Source organism: Schistocerca piceifrons, chromosome 3 (genome assembly GCF_021461385.2).
Source record: "Schistocerca piceifrons isolate TAMUIC-IGC-003096 chromosome 3, iqSchPice1.1, whole genome shotgun sequence".
Classification (NCBI taxonomy): Eukaryota; Metazoa; Arthropoda; class Insecta; order Orthoptera; family Acrididae; genus Schistocerca; species Schistocerca piceifrons.
Window position 1 is genome coordinate 576,819,128 of NC_060140.1, and position 27,928 is coordinate 576,847,055.

At 38.7% G+C, this 27,928-nt stretch overlaps 1 long non-coding RNA gene across 1 annotated transcript in view; it reads right to left on the reverse strand.

Annotated features, from left to right (window-relative positions):
* Nucleotides 1-19,546: 19,546 nt before the first annotated feature.
* The window catches only part of LOC124789535, a 37,242-nt gene continuing 28,860 nt past the window's right edge, over nucleotides 19,547-27,928 (reverse strand). The window contains exon 3 of the long non-coding RNA XR_007016131.1: nucleotides 19,547-19,602. This is a non-coding gene — a long non-coding RNA (uncharacterized LOC124789535). The remainder of the gene's footprint in view (nucleotides 19,603-27,928) is intronic.

Below are 27,928 nucleotides of genomic sequence, written 5' to 3' on the forward strand. Positions count from 1 at the left end.
GGAGGAGAGTATTTCGAAATAGACCGTGCACAATGAGTGAAAGGTAAGCATAGAAAAATTTTGTGGGCAATTATTGGAATTTTTGGAACAGACTCGTAGGTGACTTTTTATGCCATTCAATGTCTGATTTCTTGTATTTTCTACCACTAATGATAGCTGTATTGTAGCTGAAGTCTAGACATGCAATAAAGTATGGATTGAATTGTGAGTGAGTGCTGACTTCTTCCTGTCTGAATTACATCACAGTCACTGTGCACAATGGTTCCAATGGAATCCAGCCTAATTTTTAACAACTTCTTTTTTCCCTGCACATCACTGAACAGTATTTCCATAATAATAATCTTAGCAGCTTTTGTGAAGACACCTTGAGACCACAGTCATCTGCAATGGGGCGACAAGAGGGGTCACTAGCCCTTCCTGGAATCTGGATCACAGACTCTTTATTTATTATATGATTCTCACGCATTCCAAGAAATGATTGTCTGTGATGCTACTAAAAACAAGATTTAGCAATTCCAAATGCAGTGGAAAATATTGTAGCTTTAAAAAGCACTATGTTACTTGTATTTGCTTGGTTGTCAGGCTTTTCATGGGAAATTACAGTACTGTTTACTTTGGACAGTGACAGCTTCTGTGCTGTTTCTCAATCAATATGGATGCAGGCCTTTAGAAAACATTGCCAGCATAGTCACTAATCTTTCCACCTCAGTTTCTTATGCAGCCATTATATTACCAATTGTTCTGTCCATTTGATATAACTGCATAACAAGTCAAACTGAGGAGGTGAAGCCTGTATTCTTTCAGTCCTAGATTATTAAGAACTGGTGCTACCAGTCAATTGGAGGGATGTTTTGGAAGATTTCTCACATTTCACTGAAAGCAAGCAGCGAGTTACATTTCACCTAAACAACCCAAAAACTATAGCTTTCAAAACACAGTTTGTTGCGATTTTATTATGGCAGTCAACATTACAAAACTGAAGTCATGAAAATAATGAAATAAAATCATTAGCAATTTTAGAAGCTTGACACCTCTTGAATAAATTTCTATTGCAGCCCATGCTTAGGACCCAAAAATTCCTTAAACACCAGATGCCGAAAGTACTCAGGCACCGACTCCATGGGGCCTGAGGGGGCCTGAGCCTCCTGAAAAATTTGTTTTGCGGGGTGGGAGCCCCCCCAATAATTTAAGAAATTTATTATTTATATTATGCTTTGTAAAATCACAAAATAATGTTGGAATTTTTTATTTTCCTTGTTTGATGATAGTTACCTTTTAAAATACATTCAGTAATGAGTTAAAACAAATAATTATTATGGTAGTAAGCAGGTTAACTGAAAATGAGTGGTGAGAATCATGGTAGTGTTACGGTGCTGCGGGCACACTTAGAATTTGTCCTGGTGCATGAGCCTTCGGGTAAAGTCTGGCACCAGTGGGCCAGTGCTGTGGCTGCGGTGACATCAAAAGGACTGGAGCAGAAGCACCTGGAACCCTCCGCTTTGCATCGCCTTTATTCCTTGAGACATTACAATGCTACGGCTATAAAAAAACCCACTCTACTGTGGCAGTCATTCAGTGCGGATAGTTTCGTTCTGTGCACGCTGCAGCTGTGTTTAGTGTTCCAACTTTAGTGTCTAGTGGACTATTTTGTATGACTATATTTTATTCATTTATTTTAGTCTCTTAATATATTGTGAATTAAGTTTGCAATGGATAAATTTGTTACCAAAAGGGCGTGCTTGGAAGTTGATACTGCAAGTCAACATCCAACAATTATTTTGTCATCAATTGCTTCATTGTCTTCAGGTGAGAAACGTTCACAGCTGAAACTTGGACAATCTGGTAAGGGAAGATCATTTCAGAATTCTTGGTTGATCAAATATACATGGCTAGAATACGAAGCATCTACCAAAATTTTTTTTGCACAACTTGCAAAGAGGCAGATCTAAAAATCTGTTACAATTTTCTTCAAAAAAAGAAGATGCATTTATTTCTGTAGGGTTTTCTCACTGGAAAAAGGCTTTAGAAAAATTCTGTCTTCATGAAAATACATTTACGCATAAAGATGTTCTGAAACTAAATTCTATACCTACCTGAAGCGTGACCTCCCAATAGCATGAACAGTTATATAGTGATATGAAGAAAGGCTGTGTAGCTCTTGAGACAATTTTTACTACCGTGCAATTTCTATGCTTACAAGGACTAGCAATTAGATGGCACAAAGACGTAAACTCAAATTTTTTTCAGTTGCTGGAACTCCGAAAGAATGACATACCTGATTTTAAAGATTGCTAAGGGTGTTCAGGGTATAAGTGGACATTCCACAATATTCAAAACAAGATTGTTGATCTACTAGGAAAGTCTGTGTTGAGAAAGGTATTGGCTTCAGTCAAGAAGACTGAACATTTTTCTATTACAGTTGGCGAAACAAGTGATTCTTCATCTCATTGAATCGGGTGTACTGCCTGCCGGTGGTCTGCGTTTATCTAACACAATATTTCGAAGTCGTACCTCAGCGTCTTCATCAGGTGCTTCCTGTGACTGAACAACAGGCTGACCGTGTCCCGTATTTATGTCTGGAGAGTGTTTGGCATTCCCTATGCCATCCGCTCCTGCTGCGACCGTGTCGGTTGGTCGCCAGATGTTCCGTCTTCCATCCGTGCCCGATTCCGCTGTTTTCCCCGGTGGCGGCTGTTTCATGGCATTCCCAATAGGACCGCACCTGCCAGGCACATTCCTCACAATGTCGAGCAGGCTGCGTTTGCTGTTTGTGACCGTTCTGACTTTATCCAGCGCCCCTGTCATTCTCCCGGTCTTGTGTTTTCTTCCGTTGTTTTTGTAATAGGTCCAAAGCCGGGTTCCACGCCATGCTCAGTTGGTATCCAGCTTTCTGGTTTATCAAGTTCTCTGTCATCTTGATTTTGATCAATTCAGTGATGACCCTGTCCCAAAATTTGGGGGTCTGAGATAAGATCCTCATTTTATCATAATTCATGGTGTGCTCAAGTTCCAAGCAATGTTCTGCTATTGCCGATTTAGTGGCTTGTCATAGTCTAGTATGCCTTTCGTGCGCTTTACATGTTATATCAACAGTCCTGGTGGTCTGGCCAATGTAAGACATACTGCATTCACGTGGTATATGGTAGATACCAGGTTTTCTCAATCCCAGATCATTCTTAGCCATTCGAAGAAGCGCCCTGATCTTATTCAGTGGGCAGAACACACTCTTCATGTTGCGCTTTTTCAGTACTCTGCTGATCTTAGCAGATACAGGTCCTGCATATGATAGAAAAGCTACCCTCCTGGTCTCTTCTTCTTGTTCTCAAGAGTTTGCAAGAAGATGAAAGTATAGTGTTAACAGCAGACAAGGGGAACTCTATTGTCGTACTGTTGAAGACTGACTATGACCAGAAGATCAGTCAGCTTTTAGAGGACCCTGCTCCACTAGAGAATGACCCCACCAATAGAGTGAACAGGAAAACCAGACCTCTGCTCAAGAAAACAGGATGGCCTGAGAATGTTGTCAAGCAACTGAAAGCTAAGGCACCAGTACCACCTAGATTACATGGATTGCCCAAGGTCCATAAAGAGCATATACTGTTGCATCCTATCATAAGCAATATTGGTGCAGCTACCTATCCTACAGCCAGGTACCTTAAGAAGATGTTAGCACCGTATGTGGGAAAGTGTATCCATCACATACGCAACTCATCAGACTTCGTGGAATGTCTCAAAAACCTATAAATCTCTAACAAAGACATCATTGTCAGCTTCGATGTTGTGTCTCTGTTCACTAGGATACCACTTCAGGACACACTCGATTCAATCAGTGAAAAATTTGGTGGAACTGTGTTGGACCTTTTCAAGTATTTTTAACATCGACCTATTTCCTATGTGGAGGCCAATTTTATGAACAGACTGAAGGAGTGGCGATGGGTAGTCCCTTATCTCCGGTTGTGGCAAATCTGTTTATGGAGAGATTCGAGGATGAGACACTTACAACTGCTGCCTACAAGCCGACCTGTTTCTATAGGTAGGTTGATGACATGCTTGTCATCTGGCCACATGGTTGAGAAAAACTGCACGAGTTTCTTGACTATCTGAACTCGAGACACCCCAGCATTAAGTTCACAATGGAACTAGAAAATAATGGTCAACTTCCTTTCCTGGATGTCCTGGTGAAAAGGAAGACAGATGGCACATTAGTCCATAGTGTGTATAGAAAGCCTACACAAACTGACTTATACCTACAGGCTGACAGCTGCCATCATCCAGCACAGAAGAATGGGGTGCTGAGAACACTTGTTCACCGAGCCAAAACACTGTCTGACTCAGACAGCTTGGCGGCAGAGTTAGAACACCTGCAGCAAGTGTTTGCAGACAACGGATACTCAACAAGGGACATCTGTAAGGTGCTACATCCCTCCAGACTACCTGACACTGAGGGAGAAGAACAAGAAGAAGAGACCAGGAGGGTAGCCTTTCTACCGTATGCAGGACCTATATCTGCTAAGATCAGCAGAGTACTGAAAAAGCATAACATCAAGAGTGTGTTCTGCCCACCTAATAAGATCAGGGCACTTCTTGGAATGGTTCAGGATGATCTGGGATTGAGAAAACCTGGTATCTACCATATACCATGTGAATGCAGTATGTCTTACATAGGCCAAACCACCAGGACCGTTGATTTAAGACGTAAAGAGCACCAAAGGCATACCAGGCTACGACAAGCCACTAAATTGGCAATAGCAGAACATTGCTTGGAACTTGAGCACACCATGAATTATGATAAAATGAGGATCTTATCTCAGACCCCCAAATTTTGGGACAGAATCATGACTGAATCGATCAAAATGAGGATGACAGAGAACTTGATAAACCAGGAAGCTGGATAGCAACTCAGCATGGCATGGAACCCGGCTTTGGAACTATTACAAAAACAACGTAAGAAAACACAAGACCAGAAGAATGACAAGGGTGCTGGAGAAAGTCGGAACAGTCATCAACAGCAAACGCAGCCTGTCGACACTGCGAGGTATGCTCATGGAGGGTGGGGTCCTAGTAGGGGACGCCATTGTGGTGTGCGTACTGTAAGACCTTCGGTACCCACACCATCAGATTATTTGACTTGTCGCTCTAATGAAGTAGGCGAGTATCAACAATATGTCTCGTGATCTTATCGTGACATGTTTATCTTCTGCCATTAGGTCAGACGATAGAAATACCACTTGCGTGCTTAGAGTAGCAGATTGACGGTGACCAACTTTAAACAGAACTTGATTAATTTTCACACATTTATTAAAATAATAAAAATCATTGACAATTGCGTAACTTGATTTACAATTGACATTCTGAAGTTCCTTTGGTCTTGGTACGTTAATCCTGTTCTCACATATCTCTGATACTTGACAAAGTGTCTATTCATTTCATTTCATGGCTATGTACAGGAATATGATAATCTTATTTGGCGCCGACTGAAACTTGACTACAGACTAATGCAGACTGACTAATCAGAGGTCTGTACACTCGTTATAATACCTCACGCGTTCAGGTATCACTGCGCGAGTGTGATCCACGAGGAGAAAAGGTTCTACATTAGCAGCAATCTCACTGGCAGCTTTACATATTAATATGCGGATCGGCGGAAGCAGAATTTGGTCCATCTCTATACAGCACCATCTCGTAGTGCAGAGATGGATGAGCGCTGCGCCTGTGCTGTTGTGCTAGCAGGGCGCGCTCTAGTGGGAAAGTTGTGTACGCGCTGACTACGCGGAACTATGTACACAACAGCCATGATACGGCCGCCACCGGGGAAAATGGCGGAAGCGGGCACGGACAGATGGGACATCTGGTGACCAACTGATACGGTCGCAGCAGGAGTGGGTGGCATAGGGAATGCCAGACACCATCCAGACATGAATACGGGACATGGTCAGCCTGTTGTTCAGTCACAGGAAGCACCTGATGAAGACACTGAGGTACGATGTCGAAATATTGTGTTAGATAAACACAGACCACTGGCAGTATACCAAATTCAACGAGATGTCACAAAATTGCCGGGAAAGTCTAAGAAATTATAAGTGATTCTTCGATTCATGAATAAGTGTCTTTTGTATTCGTACTGTCAATGATTCCTTAATCATCAATGAAGACTTTATTTGCTTATATGAGACCCCCAACACTGACTCATAAGTTCTGTTTAGTATTTTAAAAGATGTTTTTGTTCATCTTGATTTCCCATATATGCTTTCACCAGTCAAATTTTGAATGATCTGAATAACCGAACACCACCCATTGGGATTTTTTGTGATCTCTCAAAGGCTTTTGATTGTGTAAATCATGAAATTCTGCTAGACAAGCTCAAGTATTGTGGCATGAGTGGGACAGTGCACAAATGGTTTAATTCATACCTAACTGGAAGAGTGCAGAAAGTTGAAATAAGTAGTTCTCGTAACATGCAAAGATCAGCACATTCCTCAAACTGGGGAACTATCAAGAATGGGGTTCCACAAGGGTCAGTCTTGGGTCCTTTGTTGTTCTTATTATATATTAATGACTTGCCATTCTATATTCATGAAGAGGCAAAGTTAGTTCTCTTTGCTGATGATACAAGTATAGTAATCACACCTGAGAAACAAGAATTAACTGATGAAATTGTCAATACTGTCTTTCAGAAAATTACTAAGTGGTTCCTTGTAAACGGACTCTCACTGAATTTTGATAAGACACAGTACATACAGTTCCGTACAGTGAATGGTATGACGCCATTAATAAATATAGACCTTAATCAGAAGCATATAGCTAAGGTAGAATATTCCAAATTTTTAGGTATGTCCATTGATGAGAGATTAAATTGGAAGAAACACATTGATGATCTGCTGAAACGTTTGAGTTCAGCTACTTATGCAATAAGGGTCATTGCAAATTTTGGTGATAAACATCTTAGTAAATTAGCTTACTACGCCTATTTTCACTCATTGCTTTCATATGGCATCATATTTTGGGGTAATTCATCACTGAGGAATAAAGTATTTATTGCACAAAAGCGTGTAATCGGAATAATAGCTGGAGTTCACCCAAGATCATCCTGCAGACATTTATTTAAGGATCTAGGGATATTCACAGTAGCTTCTCAGTATATATACTCTCTTATGAAATTTGTTATTAACAACCAAACCCAATTCAAAAGTAATAGCAGTGTGCATAACTACAATACCAGGAGAAAGGACGATCTTCACTATTCAAGATTAAATCTAACTTTGGCACAGAAAGGGGTGAATTATACTGGCACTAAAGTCTTTGGTCACTTACCAAATAGTATCAAAAGTCTGACAGATAACCAACAAGTATTTAAGAAGAAATTAAAAGAATTTCTGAATGACAACTCCTTCTACTCCATAGAGGAATTTTTAGATATAAATTAAGAAAAAAAATATTAAAAGAAAAACTAAAATAAAAAATAAAGAAAAACAAAAAACACAAAAAATAAAGTTGTTATATTAACTTAAGTATGTTGTTAAATTAACCTAATTATGTCATGTATTGGAAAATTCGACTCGTTCCACATCATTACGAAATATCGTATTCATGATCCATGGAACTAGTATTAATCTAATCTAATCTAACTTAAGAGGACAGTGCTACGATGGTGCCTCGAATATGAGAGGTAAGTTCAAAGGACTAAAAATGTTAGTTTTGGATATACAACCAAAAGCGCGTTATGTGCACTGCACTGCTCACAGTTTAGACTTGGCAGATGTAGATACTCTCTGCCATCTTACGTCTATGAGGGATATTATGGCTTTAGACAAGGACTTAATAAACACTAGAAGCACACACTGTGAGAGCGCCAATGACCAAGCTGGTCTATGACCCCTCTGCCCGACTCTATGGGCTACGGGAGCTTCTAGTATCTTGAGAATATTGAAAAACTTTGAAGAACTTCTAGAGTTTTTTGAAACATTTTCTCCAGAGGACAAAACAGAGGCAGGTTACAAATGTGCAGTCTACCTTGAGGCAATGTTACAATTCAAGACTTATTTCTTTTTACGACCTTATTGCCATGCATTGAACCCAGTAGAGGATGTCAAAGAAAAAATTCAGTGCCCTCACCTAAGTGTCACTGATCTGGAAAAAAATATATGAGGGCTTGATCTGTATATTGAGTGGAAGGTGTGATAGTTTCAAAACCTTTGGGAATTGTGTTTAAAAACAATAAAAAATAAATAAATAAAAAAAACCTTCACAAGTTGATGAGCCTTCACTTCCTCAAATTCAAAATATACCAAAGAAGTATGAAAACAATGAAGGCAGCTCACCGCACACTTTCAAAACCCCAAAGGAATACTACAAAGCTATTTACATTAAAGTTTGTGAAACAGTGCAATCTTGCATTACTGAGCTGTCTGCTTCAACTGGACTCACACAGGTCATTGCAGTTGAACAAGTGTGCTTGCTTTTAGTAAACAGAGGTGAAACAAATTTGGAAAAATCAACTGAGTTTTTAAAAATGACCTAGACATTGAGAGACTGCGCTTACATTTGAATATGTTAGCCAATATCACTAATAAAAAACAACTGGTCCTAAAAAACATGCTTGATGTAAGAAAGTGCATTACACAAGAGCCTGCAGTTGGAGAAATGTTATGTGAAGTAGTGAAGTGCATTAAGCTTCTCCGAGTAGTTCCAATCACGACAGCAACAGCAGAATGGTCATTTAGCACCCTTAGACATTTGAAGTCATATCTCTGATCAACAATCGGACAGAGCGACTGAACAACTTTGCTTTACTTCATGCCCACCAAGATGTTTTGGATGAACTGGATATCCGACCAGTCATCAACAACTTCATATTCAGTAATCCAGTCAGACGGTCGACATTTGCACCTTTCCAAAGACACTCTAGTCCTAGTAATGGCATTTAGAGCAATATTAAAAATCTTTATAAAATACAGAATTAAATACATACATAATGTTAAATTTTCAGTTTCGAAATATTAGTACCAGTTTAGTACTGTGTTCTATATTACTATAACACTGTATTAGTTATTTTCAAATAATTAAATATTTTTATGGTGTAAGACCCAATTAAAACCCGCTATTTACATACTTTTTGACTGAAAGTATTAGTCATACTGTATTAATTTTATTCACTGTATTAAAGCATTAACTTTGAGATATTGTTTTTATTTAATGAACCCTGGGCCAAATTATCTATTTCAGTTATTAATCAAAGTGCTATTACTGTGTGACAGCAATACTTTATTCTTTTAATGATAGTTTAGGATTTATTTAAATATAATTTCAGTCTTTTCAGAGCTACATATTCACTGCTCTGTAATAACCTATAAGCATGATTATTACTGTAAATTAAATTAGCTTTTTATGAAAATACTATGCTTGTTTATGTTTTGTTTCTTTTTTCAAAGCCAAAAAATGTTTCGGACTTGTCGAGTTTCCCGGAGTGTCGAGTTATCAAGAGTCCAGTTTTTGGGGTTCTAATGTTGATCATATGACTCTAAAATGCTTAAAAAAAACTTTAAAACACAATTTTTCACCTAAAATTTAGGAAATTTCCCAGGGTAAGAACCTCAATATGCCCCCCCCCCCCCCCCAATATTTTTTATAAGTCGGTGCCTCTGTGAAAGTACCCATGGTGTCAAGAATGATACCTAATATGTACATAGTTCTGGAACCACTGACAATTTTCACAATTTAAAGGGCTCTATTGCTTGCTTTTCAGAAGCCATATTGGCTCCTGTGGATCTGCTACCGATTGCACAGGTGATGCTCCTGAAGCTTATCCAGAGTGTTCGACAGGCATATCAGTCTGTAGTTCTCAGGAGCAGGCAGATCCTTATCTGGATACTTGCTTAGTATTATCACTTATGATACTTTCCAGGTTGTGGGGATCCTTCCCTGTAGTAAGCCCTTATTGAAGGGAATGGTTAACAATAGGGTATATTTTGTCTGAACCTGGTGACTTACAGTTTTTTAATTTCATGAGTTCTTTAATTTCATGCTTGTATTTGCTGCCACCTCTTGTGCTAATGGTGTTATCATAGTTAGTTATAATCCAGCTCTAATGCTTCCCTGCGTCTTACATCATTGGCAGTATTAACTTCATCAGGAAGAAGCAAGCCAAGCAGAACCACTTCTGAATCTGTCAAACCTGTTGTTATATTACGATCTGCTCTTCTGATGGCAGACAGAGCTGTTGGACCCTGAGCTTACTCTGTAATCAATGTATAGGGTTGCCAACATACATCAAACAGTATTTTTCCCCACATGTATTTATACTAGTGTATCCACATTGCTTCAGACAACACTTTTATACTCTTCTTTACAGTTTTTCTGTACTACTTTCAGCTTTTCTGTTTGTGATCTACTTCTTCCTGCTTTCTGTCTTATTAAACACTGGCACATTCTCAACATTCTTCCTGAGGCCCTAAGCCTTGGCCTTAAGTGCAATGGCTCTATGCTTCACAGTGTTGTAGCCAGTATACCTACTCATTTCTTGGGGCTATAGACTTCTTCAGCATTTTGAATGTGCTGCGTGAGCAACTGTACAACCAAATCAACATGAAGTAGTATCAGTCTATCAATCTTAAAGGACAGGAACATTGACACAAAGTTATTTCCATTACTGCTTATTTTGTGGATGTAAAATAGATGCCATTCCAAAGAAAAATCCCAACAGTGCAGTCAACTAGTGAGAATAGTGTTACCCTCAACCAATGAAAACATTTGGCATAAAGTGACTGGTATTCACTTCTGAGATTTATAAAACATTTATGAGTCAGTAGAGAAAAAAAATACTCATCATGAGATGAGCTAGTCACAACTTGCACCTGCTCATATTACCCCAAAGCCTTGATTCTCCATGGCATTTAATACTTTGTGTTTGTTTGTTTGTTAATGTTTTCTGTGGAATTCATTAAATGTGTGAATATGACATAAGTGACTGGTGAAAGTTACCATCTGTGGCAGGTGACAGGATAAACATCGTGCATCAGGTATAAATACAACTGGTTGTGAAATGTGTGTACTATCTATTCATTACAGAAAGGCGTTTTACGTATCTGAAAACAAATGAATGAGGAGCTAACATTTGGCCATCAAAAAGGTGCATTGTTCGCTGATGGCATGACATCTACAACACAAATAATTTTATGTACTTTTGATGTAACAATACATTTATCAATATTTGGTGTAGCATTTTGGGCAACAATGGAGTCAATTATGAAGTTTTGTGTTTCTGTGCTAAAGTTGTGGGACTTTCCTTTAATAGCACCTATCATTAGCATACCAAGTTTTTGTATTGTTTCAATTATCTGTCCAGCTCTTGCTGTTTTATAACTCTGTACTGTAACAAAATCTCCAGTCTTGGCCAGAGTGTGCAAAACAAGAAGAGTCTACGAGATATATCATTGAGAATTCCTGGTTTATAGATCTAAACTGTTTCTGTAGCTGACACAATATGTAGGCAAGAGTCATTAAGCAAGTTTCTGGATAAATTATACTGGGTGATCAAAAAGTCAGTATAAATTTGAAAACTTAATAAACCACGGAATAATGTAGACAGAGAGGTAAAAATTGACACACAAGCTTCGAATAACATGGGGTTTTATTAGAACAAGAAAAATACAACGTTTACAAAATATTCGACAGATGGCGCTGGACAGCAAAACGTCAGGAACTGCTACCGTGACGGGTGAGAGGTACGCCGATATGTTACAGAATCGCATCATCCCCAGCCTGGCTGATAAACACCTCCTGGAACGTCCGATGTTTATGCAGGATGGCGCTCCACCCCATATTGCTAGAAGAGTGAAAGATCTCTTGCACGCATCGTTTGGTGATGATCGTGTGCTCAGCCATCATGTTCATCATGCTTGGCCTCCCAGGTCCCCAGACCTCAGTCCGTGCGATTATTGGCATTGGGATTACCTGAAGTCGCAAGTGTATAGTGATTGACCGACATCTCTAGGGATGCTGAAAGACAACATCCGACGCCAATGCCTCACCATAACTCCGGACATGCTTTACAGTGCTGTTCACAACATTATTCCTTGACTACAGCTATTGTTGAGGAATGGTGGTGGATATATTGAGCATTTCCTGTAAAGAACATCATCTTTGCTTTGTCTTACTTTGTTATGCTAATTATTGCTATTCTGATCAGATGAAGCGCCATCTGTCAGACATTTTTGAACTTTTGTATTTTTTTTTTTTTTTTTTTTTTTTTTTTTGTTCTAATAAAACCCCATGTCATTCCAAGCATGTGTGTCAATTTGTACCACTCTATCTACATTATTCCATGATTTATTCAATTTTCAAATTTATACTGACTTTTTGATCACCCGGTATATCAAAAGTATCCACAGCTCCACAGTCTGTGCCATCCTTCTTCAGATAACTTATGTTTGCTGTGTAATGTTATCTTTTACATCCCCAGTCACCCATTCTGAGATTTAATGTAAGGAAAGAAAAAGAAAAATTAATGTTATAATACTTGAGGCACAGTTCCTGCTTTTGTCACACAAAACGAACAGTTTCATGTTTCAGTTGAGGTGTGCAAGTGTCAGTCTCATCTAGGACTTATATGCTACAATAGCTTAAAAGCTTGTGACATCAGATATTTTCACTGTATACCTGTGGACCACAAATCAGTTATCTACTGGTGAGTAATTGCATGTCTTTGGTTTCTGTTTATAGTGTCAGATTATAGTAATTTGTAATTGGTTGCACATTAAGATAACAAACTAAGAACTAAGGAAAATCCGGGAAGAATGTAACAATATTATGAAAAGGACAGTTGCTACTCACCATATACTGGAGATGCTGAGTCACAGATAGACAGACAGGCCTCAGCAGCGAGAGACTGTGGTCACGTGCATGCGAGTTGCGTTTGCATCAATGAGAGAGAGAGAGAGAGAGAGAGAGAGAGAGAGAGAGAGAGAGGTTTTCTATCTCAGACAAAGACATTGTTGGCCGAACACTAATTTTCTGATGGACTTTTTGTTGTACCTATCTGCGACTCAGCATCTCTGCTATATGGTGAGTAGCAACTATCCTTTTCATAACATTGTCACAAACTAAGAACTAACAATCATCAAATGTGGGTGGAAGAATAAGTTGACTTGTTGGCAACAAGTGCAGCTTATTGAATTTTCTATTGAAAGAGAGACATCACTTGACAGAAGATTCAGATGTGTCAAAAGGAGTGTGCAGTTGAAAGATTTCATGCAACTGTAGGGTGTCAGCACTTTGCTAATTGTGTATGGTTGATCTCTTGTGGCTCCACTGAAAACTCACATAATGCATAGTTGTTTTATCAGTTGAAATGGTAACCTTGCTAATCGGTCACATATTGTACCAAAAGTCTGAAATTGATGACATACAGTTTTACAATGGCTGAAGATCCTGCTATCTAAACATTGCTTTAGAAGGAATAGTGAGCCTCTACCAGATGCCGTAACTTTGTGGGTGTCATTTTAGACCATATAGGATGAACCCTTACCATGTTTAATGTTTAGTATGGTCATAATGTTATTTTGAAAGTACTTGCTACTTAAATGATAGTCTTTATAGCTTGCAGTGTAGGTTTCTGCTTGTGATTCATACATTGTAATATGTCTGCATTGTGGAAACACAAAGTTTAAACTGATGGCAATTTATGAAAATGCAGCTTACGTTCATCAGATAACTGTAATTGTACAGTAAAAACTGTAATGGTTTCTCACCCAAATCTGATGTCATGATGGTTCTGGGGCACTGCACCTAAAGTAAATAAACCATTTATTCATCAGAAGCAAGCAGTAAGAATTCTGTGATAAATAGGTAACCGAACACCTTGCATCTACGCCTTTTCGAAGACACTGAAATTTTCGCACTCACTCACCAATATACTTACTGCATCTTGGTTATTGTTGCTGATGACAAAAATCAGTTTCAGCTGAACAGTGTTATGCACAGTCAAAATACAAGATACAAAAATAGTCTTCATGTACACATTGCCTCCTTGTCCAGGTTTACGTCTGGAGTTATATACTTTTGTGGTAAGAAATTCATTGAGTTCCCACCTGACACAAAGCAAGAATAGAGAATCTATCTGAAATCTAGATTCAGGGATTGAAAATATCTGTTAGATATTAGCTATATATCTGTTAGATATACAGCAAGTAGCAGTGTTCGTTATAAAGCTGTATAACAAATAGTAATGTTTTACATATGTAAAAAATATTTTGATCTAAAAATACCATTGTAATTATGTAAGTATTAAGATCAAAAATATGCAGACATCTCAAGATGTTCCAAAGCAGTTTGGCAACACATGGCGTAAGGTGTACGCTACGTTGTGATGAAACAAGTGCTATATCATTGAGAGAGATACAGAGGCAAGCAAGTGTGTCAGGACTTACCCAGTTCACTTTTACTAGTGCCATGTCATCATAACATGCCAGAGCATAGCATACAAAGTATTGCACCATAATCTACGAGTGAAATTAAAAATTGAAATAGCTTTTCCTAACTTTGTCAGTATATGCTTCAGTTTATATACTTCAGAATGATAAGATATATAAATTTTGCTAAATATGTGATTTTAAGAAAAAAATAGGTGGCACTAAATAATGTTGCTAGAAAGCTAAAAATTGTTCAGAATGTGCAAATGTATGTCACAATCAAAAGCTCAACTTGACCGGTTCAATATTTTGGTCGAAATTGGTATTTTTATGAAAAATTGAAGGCACCAAATATTAAACTCAGAAAGATGAAAATTTGTATGTAGCCTCAGTTTCATATAAAAAACATTAACTCAATAGTTTTCAAATTATTTGCTAAAATAAGCGCGTGACTGCGTGTGAGATTGCTCTCTAAGTTTTCATATATTTTTAGGTTTCAGATATAAATTTTAATGGTTTTTGTGATAATATTTACTGTATAAGTGACTTATTAGTGGTTTCTTCATTCACCTCTGCCTTTCTCGTGTTGTGACCTGATATTTGTGAGTGTTTCGTATCGAGCAACTTAACCTCTTACCCGTGTTTACATTCCGCGCTGACCAGTTGCAGCTGTAGCAGCGCATCGAGAGCTAAGTACTAATTAATTGTTTGTGTATAGTGGTTTACTTAGGAACTTTAGTAGTCTTCAAACGGTGTTCTTGGTGTTTTCTGGTGAAATAATTTCAGAAGAAATTTTTGAGAACTGCTTTCAGTTTCATTACTGTGTCATTAGACGTTTGATTTTCTTTCTGTGTTAGTCTTTTGTTATACTCTCATTTGTTGCTGATTAATACTGTCAATAATAGTAGTTACTTCCCTTATAGAGCAAGTTTGTGATTATTGTAGTCAGTTTTTAACATCTTATTATTGTAGTAGCAGAACTTAGATAAAGTTGTTTTCTTGTTTCAATAGCTGTAAAATTTTACCATGAGTGAGAAGTGTGGGCTTTGCCGTAGGTTCGTGAGTAGTGGATTGCAGTGTGAGACTTGTTCGAAGTATTTTCACTGGGAGGGGGGGGGGGGGGGAGGAATGCAGTGGGGAAGCCATTGGGCATCCTCTCCTGGAACTGCAGGTTATGTATCAAGAGTAAGTTGATAGAGGGGCAGGAGCATAAGATCTGTGCCCTTCAGGTGTAGTTGAAAAACACACAGGAGAAGTTAGATAGAATGAGGAGGGAGAAGGGGGTTGGGGAATGGGAGCTGGCTGTTAGCAAGAGATCTGCTAGGAGAAGGAGATTTGCAGATAGTTTTACTATTGGTGTTTGCAATAGATATGACCAACTGTCAGAGTCTAGTGGAGAGGAATCTCTAGTAGCTCTAGATGTAGGAAGTGTGCAGCAGACCTCAGCAGTTGCGGTGGCTAGGACAGTTGCAAAGTCTAAGAGAAAGAAGAAGGTTCTGCTGTTAGGTAGTTCTCATGGTAGAGGTGTAGGCCAGCAGTTGCAGGAAGTGTTGGGGAGTGAGTACCAGGTCACCAGCATTGTGAAGCCTAATGCAGGATTGGCTCAGGTGACTGTTAACATAGGGAGGTTATGTAGGGATTTTACTAAAGAGGATCAGGTAGTGATTGTGGGTGGGGCAGGTAATAGTATTGACAGGGATGGGGAGTATGATATAGATGGTGACCTGGAAAAGATAGCCACTCAGACTGGCAACACGAATGTGCATTTTGTGGAACTGTTTCAGCATCATGATCGGCCTCATCTTAATACAGCCATCAGGCGTAATAACATGAGACTTGGGGGCGCGCTGATGACAGAAGGCATGAGTCACATTTCAGTGGTGTCGGTGGAGTCTATCAGCAGGATGGGTTTCACTAGACATGGCCTGCACCTCAACAGGTATGGAAAGGGGAGGTAGGCAAAGCTTATAGGTGACAGCATAGGTGGGGGTGGTGGGATCACTCATGGGAAAATTCCGGTAGTTGTGGGTGTTACAGCTGTACCTTTTTTAGATTGAAGTTAGCTGACAGGTATTCCTGCTTAAGGGAAGTCTCTCTAACAAAGAAACCACTTTCGACAAGGCTTAGGTATCCGGTAAATGAGGGAATTAGTATATTTCATCAAAATATACAAGGTATCAGAGATAAAGTTAGTGAACTGCTTATAGATGTTGACTCTGAAATTATTGGTATATCTGAACACTTCTTAACTAAGGAGATAATTCAGAGGCTTCCTTTACCAGGATACAGGTTGGCTGGCAGCTTTTCTAGGAGCTCTTTGCGGTGTGGGGAATAGCCATGTATGTGAAAAACGGTATCCCATTTGAGTCAATTGATGTTTCAAAGTACTGCACTGAAAAGGTGTTTGAATGTTGTGCAGGTGTGGTTAAATTTAGTGGAGCTAATCTTCTTACTGTTGTTATTTATAGATCCCCGGACTCTGATTTCACAACACTTTTGCTACAGCTAGAGGAGGTTCTTCGTTCACTTTATAGGAAATACAAAAAGTTAGTTATATGTGGTGACTTCAATATTAATTGTATAAGTGATTGTGCAAGGAAAAGGATGCTGGTAGACCTTCTTAATTCATATAATCTTATGCAAACCGTATTCTTTCCAACGAGAGTGCAAGGGAACAGTAGAACAACCATAGATAACATTTTTGTTCATTCCTCATTACTAGAAGGACATTCTGTTGGCAAAAAGGTGAATGGCCTTTCAGATCATGATGCACAAATTTTAACTCTAAAAGATTTTTGTGCTGCAACACATGTTAAATATAGTTATCAACTTTTTAGGAAAGCTGATCCAGTTGCTATAGAGACCTTTGTAAACCTTATCAAGGAACAAGAGCGGCAAGATGTTTATAGTGCTGATACAGTAGATGATAAATATAATGCTTTCCTCAAGACTTTTCTCATGCTCTTTGAAAGTTGCTTTCCATTAAAACGTTCAAAACAGGGTACTAGCAGAAACAGGCAGCCGGAGTGGCTGACTAAAGGGATAAGAATATCTTGTAGAACAAAGTGGCAATTATATCAGAACATTAGAAATAGTCACAATCTAAATGCAGCAGCCCATTACAAACAGTATTGTAAGGTGCTTAAAAAAGTTATTAGGAAGGCAAAAAGTATGTGGTATGCAGATAGAATAGCTAAGTCTCAGGGTAAAATTAAAACCATATGGTCAGTCATAAAGGAAGTGGCTGGTCTACAGAGACAGGTCGAGGACATAGAATCAGTGCATAGTGGGAATGTCCGTGTTAATGATAAGTCACATATATGTACAGTATTTAATAATCACTTTCTGAATATAGCAGGTGAACTAAATAGAAACCTAGTCCCAACAGGGAATCATATAGCGCTCGTAGAAAAAAGTGTTCCGAGACTGTTACCTGAAATGCTCCTCCATGATACTGACAAGAGGGAGACTGAGTTAATAATTAAATCACTAAAGACCAAGAACTCTCATGGATCTGACAGGATATCTAGCAGAATACTGAAGTACTGTTCTATGTATGTTAGCCCAGTACTTAGCCATATCTGTAACTTTTCCTTTAGAAGTGGTCGGTTTCCTGACCGATTAAAGTACTCGGTAGTGAAGCCACTTTATAAAAAGGGAGACAGGGATAATGTTGACAATTATAGACCTATTTCTATGCCATTGGTTTTCGCTAAAGTTATCGAGAGGGTTGTATATACAAGGTTACTGGAGCATTTAAATTCACATAATTTGATGTCAAATGTACAGTTTGGTTTCAGAAATGGCTTAACAACTGAAAATGCTATATTCTCTTTTCTCGGTGAGGTTCTGGACGGATTAAATAAAAGGTTGTGAATGTTAGGTGTTTTCTTTGATTTAACGAAGGCTTCTGACTGTGTTGACCACAAAATATTACTGCAGAAGTTGAACCATTATGGAGTAAGGGGAGTAGCTTACAATTGGTTCGCCTCTTACTTTAAGAATAGAAAGCAGAAGGTAATTCTCCACAATATTGAGAGTGGTAGTGATGTTCAGTCCCAATGGGGCACTGTTAAGTGGGGTGTTCCCCAAGGGTCGGTGCTGGGGCCACTGCTGTTTCTTATTTATATGAATGATATGCCTTCTATTATTACAGGTGATTCCAAAATATTTCTGTTTGCTGATGACACCAGCTTGGTAGTGAAGGATCTTGTGTGTAATACTGAAACAGTATCAAATAATGTAGTTCATGAAATAAGTTCGTGGCTTGTGGAAAATAATTTGATGCTAAATCACAGTAAGACTCAGTTTTTACAGTTTCTAACTCACAATTCAACAAGAACCAATATTTTGATCAGACAGAATGGGCATATTATAAGCAAGATGGATCAGTTCAAGTTCCTAGGCGTTCGTATGGATAGTAAGCTGTTGTGAAAAGCCCATGTTCAGGATCTTGTTCAGAAACTAAATCTGCTTTATTTACTATTAGAACATTATCTGAAATAAGTGACAGTTCAACACGAAAAGTAGTCTACTTCGCATATTTTCATACGCTTATGTCATATGGTATTATTTTTTGGGGTAATTCTTCTGATTCAAAAAGGGTATTTTTGGCTCAAAAACGGGCTGTTCAAGCTGTGTGTGGTGTAAGTTCGAGAACCTCTTGTTGACCCCTATTCAATAGTCTGGGAATTCTGACATTGCCCTCACAGTATATATTTTCTTTAATGTCGTTTGTTGTTAGCAATATTAGCTTATTCCCAAGAGCTAGCAGCTTTCACTCAGTTAATACTAGGCAGAAATCAAATCTGCATGTGGAATGCAGTTCCTTGACTCTTGTGCAGAAAGGAGTGCAGTATTCTGCTGCATCCATTTTCAATAAGCTACCACAAGAACTCAAAAACCTTAGCAGTAACCCAAACACTTTTAAGTCTAAACTGAAGAGTTTCCTCATGGCTCACTCCTCCTATTCTGTCGAGGAGCTCCTGGAAGAGCTGAAAAATTAAGCAAATTCCAGTGTTACATTGTTGATTTTCTTTATTTAAACTTACGAATTGTCACCTGAATGTGTTTCTCGCATTTCATTTCATCTGTGTTTACTATCGTGTTATAATTTCATGTATTGACTTGTTCCATGACCATGGAGACTTCTCCTTAATTTGGTCCCACAGAACAATAAATAAAATAAAATCCAAATCTGGAACAGAAATATCCATATTCATATTAGATTAAGTATCATTTGTAATTGTTAAAGAAATTTATAATAACAGAATTCAATTACATTAAGGAAATAACACATCTGTACAAAGTTTCAAGACTTTAGTGTACATAACAATCAATACAAGGACTCTCAAAAAGGTAGTTCAGAGGTCATGTTCTACTGTCGGTTCTGTTCTAAAAATTCTAGCTGGCAGAGTTTAAATGCAGTCAAGCTGAAACATTTTCCGTACCTAAAGCCAACTTAACTTTAATTATATAAAAATTTTGAAGATTGTAAATTGTTACACAAATGATATTAAATAATACGTGTCCAAGAAAATGGTCGTTTAGATGCTGCTACCTGTGCCTGCAGTGACTTACAGCAGATGTTCTGTTGGACAGTCCACCCATATATAAATATATGGCCAGAGAGGCAGTAAGAGGATATACTTTGCACTGAGCTACGAATCTGTCCTCGCCAGTCAAATGCCAGTATATGCTCTACCTCAGATTACATCAGAGCTAGACATCTACCAAACACACGTTTTCAGTAAAAGTAGGAAGTGAACTCGCAAGGACTGTGCACTGTCCTGGATCACTTAGATTTCACAGAAGTAACTGTTTGTGTGCCACTTGTGGTGCTGACAAAACCATGTGACAAGTGGTGAGATTATTTTCCACTTTTATGGTGAGCAATTAACTTTGATCATTAGAAGTCAGGCTGTTAGACCATTTTACTTGGAAATCACCATAGAGGTTGCCTCTGAACTGCCAATAGTGCTGTTTATAATAGGGACATTATTATTATAAGGCATATGTATTATTATGCTTGTGCATGAGTACTTTTACTGACTACATTAATCAGTTAAAACTCAAAACTTTTATTTATAGTCATAGTTCCTGATACTGCTGAGTAAATAACTAGTCAGAACATTTCCTTTCAATGAGCACAAGAAGAATGTGGACTTGCAGACTGGAAATTATGGTCAGTACGTTCTCCACTGCTTTCTGGCTGACTGCAAAAATAGTTTTCAGGCTCTTGTAAAAGTGGTGACAATGTAATCATATAAATGCACCTGCCATTCCACAATATGTAGGAAGAAAACTTATAAGAAGACAAAAAATACCTTATTGCTGGATAGCAGTCTCAATAGGGGAATGTTATACATAGTTAAGAGCTCTTTGAGGAGTAATTACCAGGTAAATAGTATTTGTAAGCCAAATGCAGGACTCAGTGATGTCAAAAATGATTTAGGTAGAGCTTAGAAAAGACAAATGTGTAGTAATAGTAGGGTGCGTGCATTACTATTTGGACTCTAATCTCTATTTTACAAGTGAGGATGACATCAGTCAACCACATTGTTCAGAATGCTCCCCACACTTGTGTGAAGAGAGAGTCACTGTATGACAAAAATGATAAGCCATGGACAAAGTGTTCTGTAGAACATGTTAAAGCAGAGCTTGGAAAATCACTCAAGGCAGAGTGACATTCACATGCATCCATTCTGACCAAAGCAGCATCCATCCTATATTAGTGATTTCAAATGTGTTCACTAGGCCTTTTTTAAGGTAAGTTCAGCTGAAAGGTAGAGCTGCAGAATAAATCTAGGTACAGTTAACACAGCTATCCAGCACAACAAAATACTGCAACTTGGACTATGTTCGAGGTATTTGTCCACTCAAGACAGAGGATCAGTGCTAAGAGGGAAATGTGAAAAATTTTATACTACTTGGAGCACAGATAACTACATTTCATGCCTGTGTAATGACCTTCTCCACATAGTCTGATTAATTTGTGGTAAACGCTGCTGCAGTGCAACACATTGTTTCGGGTGTCAGTTTAAACACATCTACTTTGTGCTGAGTGTATTATAAGAAAACCTTTGAGATGGGGTACCAGTAAGCTTTGGTCTTTATAACAGGAGTCAGTATGAAGAGAGATGTAAAGCCATCAAGTTCCTGTTGTGTCAAATCCCAAACTCACCTCCGATGGACACTAGGCATAAGTACTTGCTTTGCACTATGGATCTCAGGGGGATTAAATTCTTTTTACTCACTCTGACAGTTAATTTTTTTTAATATTCTCATGGTCATAAGTCAGTAATGTAAATTTGTAACAGTTTCAAGAAATGGCCCTACATTTGTCACTAATCACTTCCTTGTGTTTGATTGAACAGTGAATCTACCTGACTTATTTACTGAATATTGTTAAAAAGGTTTACAAGAAGTAGCTTTAGCATTAAAATTTTATTATGTAGTAATGTGAAAGTAAGGAAATTGTGCAACATGTATACAGTGCATTAACTTCATTACTAAGAAAATTGGAAATAAAAAAAAAAGTTTTATACCTGCACTATGCTGAATGAGATACATTACTTCAGAAATGAGATTAATGGATGAATGTTGTATCGCCACTCGTGCACTGTGCAATAACGCAAATGCTTGTGTATTTTGCAGCCTCACACTATAAACGAACAACAGGAAAGAAAAACAAGCTACATAGAAAAGTTACTCTGAAATATGGGCTTTCAGCAGTAACTGGTGACATGGGAAACAATAAAAAAAAATAGTTCTGCAATTTACTCCAATTTTACTGTTGCAGAAACACCACTTTTAAAGTCATTTTCAAATGTTTCTGTAAAATTGATGCAAGTCTATGCAAGTTGGACAAAGTCTCTCATATTCCAAAGAAAACAACAATTTTTAAAACAGACATTCTCTACATATTACAAACAAAAATGACATTTCTCCCTAAGAACCCATACTTTTGAACTTTCTCACAATATGCATTTTTGGTGTGGCATTAGCCAGGATGAAAGAAAATTTATAAAAATAAACCAAAAGGTACAGTTTCACCAAAGATTTTCAGAAATTCTCAAATATTCTCCTCCATGTCCTTGCAAATACATTTTAATAGTAAAATTATAATGAAATGTTGGTTTACACTTTGGAGATCAAGCCCAAGCATAGCTCGGGCCACAACTCTGTGTTGAAAGACTGCACTCAATATAGGTTGGACCATGATTTTCTCAATGCATGAGCCATGTGTTGTCTGAAAATGGGCTCATTGTGTATGAGAACATTGTGTGGATATCTCACTACCTGTTCCTTGACTGGTACTGCCTTCTGTTGTCAGTTTCTAGAATTATTTTGAAAGCAACATTAGCTGACTTCACAGCTGCTGTCACAAATGGCTGGGACAATATGATAGCACTGATGTAATTTCATGTATGTACTCATTAGGCTTCACAGTTTGCTGTAATTCTGTCACAAATATGTCATGTTTGTTGAGTGAGCACGAAATTTTGGAAGCTCAAGAGGAAGAAATTACTCAGTAATCTTGCACTTTTTTCTTGGGACAATAATTACAGTTTCTGTCATCATTATTTTAAAATTTGTAATCTATCAAAAAACGGAAGTAAATATGAAAAATAAATCTCAAAGTTTGGTCCTTTTTTAGTATGTATGACTCTTGAGAATACATCAATTACATGTGTGCCAGTAATACTTTAAGAAACAGAAAAATGGCCTATTTCCCAGGACAGGTCCTGTTCTAAGTGTCCAATCTCCAAAGTGTTAATTAACTATATGGCATCCAAAAATACTGCAACACAGCATTTCCCAAACAACTTGATCGTTTTCAGTCAAATTTGGCACACATGCTGCTTGCTATACAAGAATCAGCATTGTGTGGTTAGAACCTCCAAGATCTGATAGGAGCAAAGATACTGGCAAAAAGTGTTCTCTACCCCTTTCATATTGACTGCACCACTGTGTGACAGAAGTGTCATGGCACCAAGTATCAGCATGGCTTTCAGGAGTTACATGTTTAAAAGGGCATGGCTGAGCACAGAGAGGGGCAGGACTTGGATAGTGAAAAAGGAGGAGAATGAGGTGGACAGAGAAAGGAGGAAGTAGGAAATGGGCATACAGAGAGGCAGAATATGAGTTGGAAAGAGGGAGAGAGAGGGGGGAAAAGAAGATGGAAAAACAGAGCATTTCCAGAGGATTTCCTTGCAAATGCCTGGATAGATTTTGACCAAATTTAGTATGTATACTGTTTGTCCCACAAGAATCAGCACTGTGATGATTAGACCATCCTAGTTCCCATAGGGATGGAGATCAGGTAAAAAAAAAATGGGTTTCCAACCCCTGCTGTGTAGGTTACCATGTACAACAGGTGGCTAAGGTGGGGATAGTAGTGGCATGTTCTATCAGACTGAGTTTTTTTCACATCTGGCACTGTGCATCTTGTGTGCTAGATTTTACCATGCTGCATCAGTCCACAGTCATCTCACATTGTTACAAGAGAAGGATTTCATGCCAGGTAATAACCAGCAGATTATGTACATTTTCTGGGTCCACCATTGCAGTCTACATCTACATCTACATCCATACTCCGCAAGCCACCTGACGGTGTGTGGCGGAGGGTACCCTGAGTACCTGTATCGGTTCTCCCTTCTATTCCAGTCTCATATTGTTCGTGGAAAGAAGGATTGTCGGTATGCTTCTGTGTGGGCTTTAATCTCTCTGATTTTATCCTCATGGTCTCTTCGCGAGATATACGTAGGAGGGAGCAATATACTGCTTGACTCTTCGGTGAAGGTATGTTCTCGAAACTTTAACAAAAGCCCGTACTGAGCTACTGAGCCTCTCTCCTGCAGAGTCTTCCACTGGAGTTTATCTATCACCTCCGTAATGCTTTCGCGATTACTAAATGATCCTGTAACGAAGCGCGCTGCTCTCCGTTGGATCTTCTCTATCTCTTCTATCAACCCTATCTGCTACGGATCCCACACTGCTGAGCAGTATTCAAGCAGTGGGCAAACAAGCGTACTGTAACCTACTTCCTTTGTTTTCGGATTGCATTTCCTTAGGATTCTTCCAATGAATCTCAGTCTGGCATCTGCTTTACCAACAATCAACTTTATATGATAATTCCATTTTAAATCACTCCTAATGCGTACTCCCAGATAATTTATGGAATTAACTGCTTCCAGTTGCCAACCTGCTATTTTGTAGTTAAATGATAAGGGATCTATCTTTCTATGTATTCACAGCACATTACACTTGCCTACATTGAGATTCAATTGCCATTCCCTGAACCATGTGTCAATTCACTGCAGATCCTCCTGCATTTCAGTACAATTTTCCATTGTTACAACCTCTCGATACACCACAGCATCATCTGCAAAAAGCCTCAGTGAACTTCCGATGTCATCCACAAGGTCATTTATGTATATTGTGAATAGCAACGGTTCTACGACACTCCCCTGCGGCACACCTGAAATCACTCTTACTTCGGAAGACTTCTCTCCATTGAGAATGACATGCTGCGTTCTCTTATCTAGGAACTCTTCAATCCAATCACACAATTGGTCTGATAGTCCATATGCTCTTACTTTGTTCATTAAACGACTGTGGGGAACTGTATCGAACGCCTTGCGGAAGTCAAGAAACACGGCATCTACCTGTGAACCCGTGTCTATGGCCCTCTGAGTCTCATGGACGAATAGCGCGAGCTGGGTTTCACACGACCGTCTTTTTCGAAACCCATGCTGATTCCTACAGAGTAGATGTCTAGTCTCCACAAAAGTCATTATACTCGAACATAATACGTGTTCCAAAATTCTACAACTGATCGACGTTAGAGATATAGGTCTATAGTTCTGCACATCTGTTCGACGTCCCGTCCTGAAAACGGGGATGACCTGTACCCTTTTCCAATCCTTTGGAACGCTAAGCTCTTCTAGAGACCTACGGTACACCGCTGCAAGAAGGGGGGCAAGTTCCTTCGCGTACTCTGTGTAAAATCGAACTGGTATCCCATCAGGTCCAGCAGCCTTTCCTCTTTAGAGCGATTTTAATTGTTTCTCTATCCCTCTGTCGTCTACTTCAATATCTACCATTTTGTCATCTGTACGACAATGACAATCTAGAGAAGGAACTACAGTGCAGGCTTCCTCTGTGAAACAGCTTTGGAAAAAAAAAATTTAGTATTTTGGCCTTTTAGTTGTCATCCTCTGTTTCAGTACCATTTTGGTCACACAGTGTCTGGACATTTTGTTTTAATCCACCTACCACTTTGACATAAGACCAAAATTTCTTAGGATTTTCTGCCAAGTCAGTACATAGAACTTTACTTTCGAATTCATTGAACGCCTCTCGCATAGCCCTCCTCATACTACATTTCACTTCGCATAATTTTTGTTTGTCTGCAAGGCTTTGGCTATGTTTATGTTTGCTGTGAAGTTCCCTTTGCTTCCGCAGCAGTTTTCTAAATCGGTTGTTGTACCACGGTGGCTCTTTTCCATCTCTTACGATCTTGCTTGGCACATACTCATCTAACACATATTGTACGATGGTTTTGAACTTTCCCCAGTGATCCTCAACACTATCTGTACCTATACAATTGCTGTAGCAGCTTGACATACTTGTGAGAGTATTTAGCCAGAAGCAGGGGAAACTATTTGGTATTTTAACAAAAGGCATGTTTTGAGATGATGCAATGTTGGATGTACATGACTGAATGGCAGAAGCAAGAACTACCACATTCAGATAATTTATTGTGGTTGGTGAACAAACAAGTCTGGATTCCACACAAGATCCTGAACTTCTCAGATTGGTAAAAAAGCATGTGAATCATGGTCCATGTGGCAATATACCCATTTTCAATGTGTATGATGGTTAATAACTGCACCCAGAAACATCTGTGAATAATGAACAAGGAAACGCAAACTGAAAATGATGAGCATCCCCTGTACTGATGTCAATGACAGGAAGGTGGAACATTCACAATGACACTGCATACACACAGCCACATACAAGTGCAGCTTAACAGAAAATGGCCCAAGAGTTTACTTCAACAAAGGCAATAACTCACCACATACAATGTTGTCAGAGTTTTTTCAACTATGTCACATGGCCTCATTTGTGACAATTTTACGTATTCATAGGTGCCTAAGTATTACACATAGTACACACCAAGGAAAGTTTTCTGCAGCAGAAAAGTTGTCCAAGGTGACCCTGGACATAGTACAGTCAGTAGTGATGCTTTGAGTGGGATAAACACAGTGCATCCAAATACCACAGAGTGATACTTCCTCACAATGCTTCTGCATGTGGTTCACAGACTATTACTTTCATGCAGTTGGAAACAGCGAGGTGTGCACAACATTTAGAGAGGCATGTCATGAGTTCGGGTAACTTGAAGGAGACACACACTGTGATAACACATTGCAAGACACTAAATTGGTCTCTTGCCTCAGCACATTAAGAATCTTTTTGCTGTATAATTCGACACACATGATGCAAAAATCGCAGGCTGATGAAAATATTTTGAAGTTAGATTTACATGATGTTCTGGAGAGAAGAGCTGGTGGCCAGGATTTCTATTGTCAGCACTGAGCAAGCAGTGAGAAAGGGAGGATTAACTCATATACTAAACTACTAAACAGTAGCAAACAAAGAAGAGGTATCAGCAGCTCATCCATTCTGAAGTACTGAATCTGGACTCTGGCAAGAATTTAAGACTTACAAAAGGTGGGCATTGTTAAATACATTTATGATGTGTACAGATTCAATAAAAATAAAAAGTCAACTAAAATTTTATCAATAAAACGTAAAAGTTAGAAATTACAGCATAACTAATAACTAGAGATTGGATATTATGCATCATAAAAACTTTCAAATATGCATGCAGATATGCATAAAAAACGCATGAAAAGTGTCAAAATATGCAAGATCAAATAATAAAAAAACAAAACATGGTAGTTACTGTGTGTGCCGCGAGGTCTAAGGTGTCTTGTCACGGTCTACGCGGCTCCCCCCCGTCTGAGGTTCGAGTCTTCCCTCGGGCGTGTGTGTGTGTGTGTGTGTGTGTGTGTGTGTGTGTGTGTGTGTGCGCACTAATGACCTCAGCAGTTTGGTCCCATAAGACCTTACCACAAATTTCCATTTACTGTGTGCATTGTACCTCAAAGTCAAACCTGTGCATATCGATTATGAGGAAGAGCTCTGGTCATGTGAAAAATGGGTACATTTAGAACACTGATATCATTTACTGAATACTTTCTGGTAGAGGTTAGGAAGGGGGCCTTTCTGGGATTATTTTCTACAAATCTGCAAAATAGGGACACATACCATGTTTCTAGAATTGTTCCTTCTTTGCTATTGTTGTTGGTAAAAAGCAGAGGCGATGTGAGTGAGCCACAGCAAAACAATCAATATGTACAGGACCAACTTCGAGGAACAAAGTTTCACTTTGATGTCACGCTACAGGCGACATAGTACTTTTTAATCTACTGATGTGATAAGAAAGTTTT